Source organism: Oncorhynchus nerka, linkage group LG13, assembly GCF_034236695.1.
Source record: "Oncorhynchus nerka isolate Pitt River linkage group LG13, Oner_Uvic_2.0, whole genome shotgun sequence".
NCBI lineage: Eukaryota > Metazoa > Chordata > Actinopteri > Salmoniformes > Salmonidae > Oncorhynchus > Oncorhynchus nerka.
The window spans coordinates 74,638,157-74,648,192 of record NC_088408.1 but is presented as its reverse complement, the minus strand read 5'-3'; positions in this window follow the sequence as shown (position 1 = coordinate 74,648,192).

Sequence of the window (10,036 nt, the reverse complement as noted above, 5' to 3'; positions counted from 1 at the left end):
AGACCCTAAAAAACTGTTGATGCCTTAATATGAAAATGCCTATAAATAACGGTGCAGAAATAATTGCAATATCCGTTACATAAAAAATAAAGTATTAATTGCCATCTTTATTGTTTATGATTTAATTATAAAATATCCGATTGTTCTTTTTCACAGAAAGGGGAGGCATGTATATCATAAATACCCATTTGTTTTCAAAGTGAAAACGAAGTTTGATCCCATGGCAGAAGGCCAGTTATTCAGTCACGTTAAGAAAGAACAAACATCAAAGATGAAGGCAGAACAGCCCAAAAGCAAGTGAAGCCTTGTCGTGCCTGAAAGGTGAGCCCTGAAGGAGCCTCGCACCAGGATCTGATTCCCTACTCTTTTGTCAACAAGGTGCTAAATAATTCTGGAATAATACTACCCCTGCACTCTAACTCTGTCCACCTGGAGAACAGAAGGCACACAACCACAGGACAGGACCACCCAAAGTGTCTCGGGCTGTCAATAACACTGACTTGGCTTCATTTAATCGTACTTCGCAGAGTGACAGGATGCTAAAGTATGCCATATGACCTGGAGGATAACCGTAGAGAAGACGCTACCAGAGGGAGATCTGCTCCTGAAAGAGACTATTGCTGTGTTTCTATTTTGAGACTTCAGTGTTCTCCATCTGCCCTTAAAGGAATAGGAACATTGAATTCATTTGGAAGATGAAGAGGATACAAAACCGGTAACAGAGCACCTTAAGGGTTCATTAAACTTTGATGGGCAGCTGGTTGGAATTGTCAAAGACTGTGGTTTCTGGAGAGAGTCAGTCACACAGTGGATCATAGCCGTCTTGGCTGGTCAGCTTCTTGGGAAGAGCGGATGAAACAGAGCCTTGGAAGAATGGTACAGTAGTAGTTACAGGTTGTGTATAAAAATGTATGCCAATTACTTTGTGATTTACAATGATGGCTGTTTTTTCAAATTTTTATTTATTCAGTTAAGTCATTGAACACATTGGATTCACTATATCAGCACGGTCTTATCTTTTAAAACATCCAAGCTTCATATGGAATAACAGCTCTGAATAGTCTGAGTGACTCTCCTTCCTTATAGTTATATCCATCCAAATGGACATCAGCCTCTGAAACTGCCTTCGGTATCAGAAACACACACAGTTGTCTGATACTAAATGCCTTGCATGCTGCTGTAGTTTTTATCCTGATTAGTTAGTCATTAGTAACTAGGCACAAGCTGCAATCTACCTATCTCCATGTCTAATGTTGCCTTGTCCTTTCTCCTTCCTCTTCCTCCAAGTGAGCCATGCTGTGGTGCCTCTGTGGTCTCCTACTGGTTCTCTGTGTGTCTCCACTGGCCTGCCTTGTGACATCCCCCTGTCCAGAAGGCTGCTGCTGTCCTCACCCTGGGCTGCTGGTCCTCTGTGAGTCCCTGGGCCTGAGGTCCTTGCCAGTCTCCGTCCCTCTCAACACATCTGTCCTCTCTGTGGCCCGGAACCAGCTCTGTAATGTGGACCACCTACTTCGGCCCTTCTCTAGCTTGCAAGAGCTCAGCCTCAGCCACAACCAACTAGCTCACTTCCCCCGGGGCCTGCCCCCCAGCCTGGAGACCCTGCAGCTGCAGAAGAACCGCATCACCTACATCACCACCGGGGCCCTGCGCCAGTTGGGCAACCTCACCCGCTTAGACCTGGAGGACAACCGCATCCGTGCCATCCAGCCAGGGGCTCTGCTGGGCCTGGGAAAGCTGCAGGTTCTGACACTGAAAGGGAACCGACTAACCAGCCTGCCTCTGAACCTGCCAGCCTCCCTCACCCACTTAGACCTATCAGCTAACTGCATCTCTGCCCTGGACCTCCCCTCGCTGAATGCACTGGTCAACTTGCAGGTCCTGAAGATCAACAGCAACTGCCTGCGCTCAGTGCCAGAGAGCGCCTTTGACGGGCTGCCAAGTCTCCATTCTGTGGAGCTCGCCAACAACCTGTGGGTGTGTGAGTGTGACATCCTGTACCTGTACCGGTGGCTACTGAATGGAAGGCTGAAGATGGCCACTGACCTGGTGTGTGCCGAACCAACACACCTTGCACATCACATGCTCCTAACCCTATCTGTCATGGCTATCTGTCCACGGGTTCTAAAGCCTAATGAGAAAGTCTCTCACCATAGTTTCACCACCAAGCCAGAGAGACAGCTAGGTACCTTCACAGTGAAAACCCTTGTGCCTGGTTTTCTATACTCACCCATCAAAACCAGGGATTTTGGAAGTATCTCTGGTTCATCAAAGCAAGAATTGAAGGGAACATTTCACAATGCAGAGAGCCCCACTCAAGCACCTTATCAAGACCAAGATACTGCTCTGTTTCAGCTTCTTTCTGACCACTACACTTTACAGGATCTAAGCTATGAGGACTGCTTGTCTCTGAATTCAACACCATCTGTAGCCCCACCCAAGGAGCCTTCCACCACTTCTTTACCAATTGAGGAGCCCAGGTGTTTAGACAATTCTACAGGCCGATATCCTCCTGGTAATTCAATTGCTGTAGAGGCAACAAGTTCCGCAAACAAGGCTAGCTCCTTACCTGCGCCCACTCCCAGAACCCTCACTCAACAGGGCTCATCAGCAGTTATAAGCCTGTTGGCTGTGTTGTGTGTGCTGGTGGGTCTTCTCATTGTAGCAGTGCTGCTGATCCTGAAACGGATCCTTGCGCATAACCAGAGGGTGGCCCCATTTCAGCAATCATGAGAGTAAAATGTATTTAAAAATAATCTTATCAAAATCTTAACTGCAACACACAGATGGATGAATCACACTTGCTGTGATTTGAGATCAACAGTAGGGACAATGTGTCCCCCAGAGTGACAAAGATTATGTATTTATATTTTTGTGCAATGGCACTCAGTTTAATTACTGAAATGTAACTACCTCAATTGTCTAGTTGTAACTTGCCACCAGAAACATGATGCTGTCTTTAGAGCCAACTAAACAAAACTTGATGAGATTTTTGGTAATGTACATCAAAAATGTAGTCCTTTAATTACGTTTAAAATGCCTTTCTTGGGAGTTGTAAATACAAAATAGTTTTATTCCATTTCAACATTTAGGATTATCATTTGACCTAGATGCACTATTGTAAAGTGGCTGTTCCACTGGATGTCATAAGGTGAAAGCACCTATTTGTAAGTCGCTCTGGATAAGAGCGTCTGCTAAATGACTTAAATGTAAATGTAAATGTAATCATTTGAGAATTGTCATACATAACAGCAAACAAACAATTCTTAAACATTTGCCATAACTTAACAGTAAACACTCTCCAGCAGTTCTGATACGGTTTAAACTGAAAGCATCAATTACACATCGCCGAACTTGGCCATGACTGTTGACCTGTCATGTTCACCTTTTGAGGCCTGCATCACACAGGTGGTTAGGATGTCAGAGCAAGGCGATTGGAAAGAACCGGGACTGATTGAGTTTTGCTACCATCTCTTTTCCTTCTGTTTGACCCTGTAGTCTGCCAAGGCTGCCTTTATAGCATCCTCTGCAAGCACTAAATGGAGATGAATAACAGAGGGAGAAATACAATCTTGCGCCAACATCTGGGATATACAGTGGCTTCAGAAACAAAGTCTTTACACATTGTTACAGCCTGAATTTCAAATGGATTAAATTGAGGTTGTGTCACTGGCCTACGCATAATACCCCATACGGTCAAATTGGAATTGTTTTTAAACATTTATGAATAAATAAAAGGCGGAAATGTCTTGAGTCAAGTATTCAAGTCAAGTAAAAATGTTAAGTTGCATGGACTCACTGTGTCCAACATGATTTTTGAATGAGTACCTCATCTCTGTACCCCACACACAGAATTGTAAGGTCCCTCAGTTGAGCAGTGAATTTCAAACACAGATTCAACCACAAAGACCAGGGAGGTTTTTCCAATGCCTTAAAGAAAATAAAAACCTACTGGTAGATGGGTCAAAATAAAACAGACATTGAATATCACTTTGAGCATGGTTTAGTTAAAATACACCCAGTTACTACAAAGATACAGGTGTCCTTCCTAACTCTGTTACTAGAGAGGAAGAAACCACTCAGGGATTTCACCATGAGATCAATGGAGACTTGAAAGGCTATGATAGGAGAAACAACACTAACCTAAATGACAGCGTGAAAAGGAAGCCTGTACAGAATAAAAAAAATATTCCAGAGCATGCATCATGTTTGCAAAGATATTAACTATGTGCTAAATACAACAGCAGGGAGTACCACTTCATAATTTCAAGCATGGCGGTGGCTGCATCATGTTATGGGTATGCTTATCAGCAAGGACAAAAAGAATAGAGCTAAGCACAGGCAAAATCCTAGAGGAAAACATGGTTCAGTTTCCTTTCCAATAGACATTGGGAGTCAAATGCATCTTTCAGCAGGACAACCTAAAAACACAAGGCCAAATGTACACTGGAGTTGCTTACCAAGGTGGCATAGGTAGTTTTTACTTCAAATTGGCATGAAAATGGCTCTCCAGCAATGATCAACAACCAACTTGAAAGTTCTTTAAAAATGTACAAATATTGTACAATCCAGGTGTGGAAAGCTCTTAGACTTACCCAGAAAGACTCACAGCTGCTATCGCTGATTCTAACATGTTTGACTCAGGGTTGTGAATACTTTTACAGTATGTATGTGAGATATCTAATTTAATACATTTGCAAACATGTTTAAACTTTAATCATGGGGTATTGTGTGTAGATAATGGATTAAATAGTTTCTCTCACTTTGAATTCAGGCTGTAACAAAATGTGGAATAAGTCGAGGGGTATGAATACTTCTGAAGCAAGGCACTGTAGGTATTAGACCATGTCCCTATTGTAGTATCAGTTTGTTTGACTGACTAGAGCAATGAAGCTTGACTGGTGGAAGGCCGAGTTCTTTGGCAATATCAGTGTTCTTGATCTTAAGAGCTTTGTCAATCTGCAAGTGGAAACATGTAGGAGAATAAATCTAAACCCCAATCCTACCAGCATGATGCAGAGAAGAGTAGTGTGTCAAATTTGGGCTAATCAACTTACAGATTTGCACTTTACCCACTCTGTTACTAGAGAACTGGAAGCAATGGCTGAGCCACAGCCAAAGGTCTTGAATCTAGTGTAACCGATGTGAAATGGCTAGCTAGTTAGAGGTGGTGCACGCTAATAGTGTTTCAATCGGTGACGTTACTCTCTTTGAGACCTTGAAGTAGTGGTTCCCCTTGCTCTGCAAGGGCCGCGGCTTTTGTGGAGCAATGGGTAACGATGCTTCGTGGGTGACTTGTCTATGTGTGCAGAAGGTCCCTGGTTCGAGCCCGGCGAGGGGACGGACTAAAGTTATACTGTTACACTAGCATCCACTATCTTTCCCTTTTCATCCACTTGGATCTGCAGACAAGCAGATATTTAACAGTTGCATATGACTGAAAAGACCAAAACTTATGAACTTAGTATCAAACCCCAGACAAGGAAAAACAAATAATACCAAAAGGATTACAAAACAATCCACTGCACATTTATTTAATTTGGCAAATATGTTAAGAACAAATTCTTACTTACAATGACGGCCTACCAAAAGGCCTCCTGCGGGGACAAGGATTAAAAATAAAACAAATAAAAAATATAGGACAAAACACAAGAACACATACAAGATCCAAGACACAACATAGCAAGGCAGCAACACAACACATGGTACAAACATTATTGGGCACAGATAACCACACAAAGGGAAAGACACAAAAGGCATAAGCAAGATTTTTGAACTGACATACCTGGAGTTTCATAACGTCCCCAAGCCAGTCCCCACATGATTGGCGTTCTTGTCTAAGGAACCCACATTTATTGGGTTCTCATAGTGGTCCACTACCTGCGAATGGCACAGAAAAGACACAATACAAGGAAAGGGACATTCAAGACATGGAAACAAAGCATACATATGGGGACAAAAGCTATTCGTAGCAGTATGGCATAAGGATCAAATATATAGCAGCCAGTGAAGATGAAGCAACTTCTTGTTAGCTAACTCACTTTTGTACATCGCGCTGTAACATTCAAGTTACCTTATTTTAACGCCCAAAAAACGTAATATTTCCAGGTCAACTGTAATATGAATACCATTGTAAAGTACAATTTCTCCCCTTTCCAGCAAAATCATTGACGAGACCTTCATGCTGCCCGAATCTGCATGATTGAAGGCTCTGTCAGGTCTTTTTAATAATAGCGGATTGGGAAGCGAAACCTACTGCGTGATAGGGAATGGGGAGATTAGCCGTGTGGGATACGGCTTTTTTCCCCCGATCTGTCCAATTTATTACCTCTAAAATATTATTTAAACTCTTTATAAAGAGTTTTATTTTACGTGTCAGTACATACCTATTCGAAGGTTTGTGTCGAAGTTGAATCAGGTTTTTAGGGCGTCGCTTAAATTATCTTCAGAAGTAAACAGCGGCTTTTGAGAATCATGATGGCTTGCAGTGATGACGCATTAAAAAAAAATTACGCATTCAGTTGTACAATTGACTAGGTATCCCCCTTTACCCTGTCCCTTTTGTTTCTAATCTGCGAGAGAAGCTGTACGACACAGAATGAGCTGCATTATGCGTGCCGTACGTCATGGTACGTCACAATTTAACGTAAAACATCAGTCAGTTTTTCAATTTCTCTCCAATACTATCCGGCCATTACCATGTAAATAAATCAACGCTTGAATAGAAACGTAGTTCACACTTCAGGATTTTGATGCCAACACAGTTAGTTCCATGAATTTACACTGCAGCCTCGTTTGAATGCTGCGGTTGCGCAAATTTGTACGGAATGGTGTTAGTCAACAGTACTATAGTTAGCTAGCACTGGACAACTTTAGCTACAACTTGAAAAAATAAAAATAAATATTTTATTTTATTATGAACACAACAAACACACACACAAAAAAGAAATATACAAACAAGAGTACATAAACCTAACAGACAGGGGTATTACATATCAAGATTAATTTTCGATTGGTTAAATACTTTTATGGTGCGTATTGCTTTTTTGATTTTTACATTTACTGATAATTTCAAAATAATATTTCAATTATATCTTAAATAAGATAACGGGTTTGTTTTCTGCCCACTTCATTTTATGGACAAAGAAAGTTTTCCATGAAAGATAAACAAATTAACCAATGAAAGTTAAATCAGGGTCCATATAATTTGGTTCAAAATAAAACATAATATCAGAGTCTTTCAAATTAACATTAATAGTTGTTTCTTTTAAAATAAAATCTTCTAACTCATACCAAAATCTTCGACATAAGAGCAGTCCCAAAATAAATGGTCAAAATAAATGGTCAAGAGTCTCTGGGTCACAATCACAAAATACACATTTGTTATCAATAGCTATTTTAAATCTGTGTATAATAAAGGTCTTTACAGGGTAGATTCTATGAATGAGTTTGTATGATACTTCTTTCACCTTATTGGATATACAATATTTACCAGATAACAAAACTTAGTTCCAGTTCACTTGTCCTAGGGCTGCACTCCAGTACATTTTAGCAGAGGGAATAGTAACATATGGACATAGTTTCCTTATATACATGTTATTACATTTGTAGTTTAAAATGTTCATTCCTTCTAGTTGTATTGAGGCTACAAAATCCTCAACAGTTGCACTTGGAGTACTGTTATAATCTCCTAAAAGAAGAATAGCACCTTTAGGGACAGCTCTAACAACAATTTGATACTCCTCAGGAGTGAATGTAACATTGTGTGTTCTAATAAATTCTGGATAATCATATAGTTGTCCATCATTATTCAATAATAGTTTAACCCAAATAATGTTGTTGTCAAACCAGTTCTGGAAAAACAAAGACTTGTTTTTGTATCTTATGTCTTTATTATTCCAGATTGTGTACCTATGAGGGGAAGTGCGTTTGTACATGAAGTTCCAAGTTAGAAGTACTTGTTTGTGAAAGTTAGCAAGCTTAGTAGGGATTTTACCCATATCAAAGTTGCATTTGAGTAAGAATTCAAGACTACCAATTTGTTGGAATATTAAATTAGGGATGATACTCCAGATGCAATCCTTATTTCTTAAATAGTTTTGTATCCATTTAATCTTAAATATTATATTAGATGTTTTAAAATCCAGAGCATTCAACCCTCCCTCACCTTGGGTGCTACATATTACCGCTTTTCTTAAATAATGAGATGAATTCCTCCATATGAAGTTAAATCATTTAGTATCAACCATTTCAGAGACTGTAACGTTCTTTGCTAAACGGAAACATGGCTCACTCGAGAGACGCTAACGGAATCGGTGCAGCCAGCTGGTTTCTTCACGCATCGCGCCGACAGAAACAACCATCTTTCTGGTAAGAAGAGCCTTATGATTAACGAGATGTGGTGTGATCACAACAACATACAGGAACTCAAGTCCTTCTGTTCACCTGACTTCGAATTCCTCACAATCAAATGTCGACCGCATTATCTACTAAGGGAATTCTCTTCGATTATAATCACAGCCGTATATATTCCTCCCCAAGCAGACACATCGATGGCCCTGAACAAACTTTATTTGACTCTTTGCAAACTAGAAACCACATCTCCTGAGGCTGCATCCATTGTAGCTGGGGATTTTAACAAGGCTAATCTGAAAACAAGACTCCCTAAATTGTATCAGCATATCGATTGCGCAACAAAGGCTGGTAAAACCTTGGATCAGAGGTTGAAGAGGCGCTGCTGCGCCTTCTTCACGACGCTGTCTGTGTGGGTGGACCAAATCAAATCAAATCAAATCAATTCAGTTTGTCCGTGATGTGTACGTCCCATCGATGTGGATAGGGGGGTGCTCCCTCTGCTGTTTCCTGAAGTCCACGATCATCTCATTTGTTTTGTTGACGTTGAGTGAGAGGTTATTTTCTTGACACCAGACTCCCAGAGCCCTCACCTCCTTCCTGTAGGCGGTCTCGTTGTTGTTGGTAATCAAGCTGTGGTGTCGTCTGCAAACTTGATGATTGAGTTGGAGGTGTGCATGGCCACGCAGTCATGGGCGAACAGGGAGTACAGGAGGGGCTGAGCACATACCCTTGTGGGGCCCCACTGTTGAGGATCAGCGAAGTGGAGGTGTTGTTTTCTACCTTCACCACTTGGGGGCGGCCAGTCAGGAAGTCCAGGACTCAATTGCACAGGGCAGAGTTCAGATCTAAGGCCTCGAGCTTAATGATGAGCTTGGAGGGTACTATGGTGTTGAATGCTGAGCTGTAGTCAATGAACAGCATTCTTACATAGGTATTCCTTTTGTCCAGATGGGATAGGGCAGTGTGACGGCGATTGCATTGTCTGTGGACCTTTTGGGACGGTAAACAAATTTAAGTGGGTCTAGGGTAACAGGTAAGGTGGAGGTGATATGATCCTTGACTAGTCTCTCAAAGCACTTCATGATGACAAAGGTGAGTGCTACGGGGCGATAATAATTTAGTTCAGTTTGCATTCTTGGGTACAGGAACAATTGTAGTTTCTTGATGCACGTGGGGACAACAGACTGGGATAGCGAGATTGAATATGTCCGTAAACACACCAGCCAGCTGGTCTGCGCATGCCTTGCGAGGGTTAACACGTTTAAATGTCTTACTCACGTTGGCCACGGAAGAGGAGACCCCACAGTCCTTGGTAGCTGGCCGTGTCGATGGCACTTTGTTATCCTCAAAGCGGGAAGTTTCTGCCTATCTTCGTACTGTAGTCTTTGATCAGATAGGGCCAAAGTACTGGAATAGTGTTTAGGTTTTAATGGGTGCAGGGTTAGTTTGTAGGGATTTTTTATTTTTACAAAGTGTAATTAATTCATACTTCATCTAGAGGATTGTTGAGGACTGATATACAGCCAACAGTGTAGGTGGCAGCATGCACCTATAATATTTGTTTGTGGACCGTCATAAAAACCAAAGAAGAAGCGTAATCGAATACGTCACAAACACATGACATTTTCGACTTTTTTGCGTTCGAGAAGAAAAGGCGGTTGTCTGCTGTTTCAAATATTTTTGG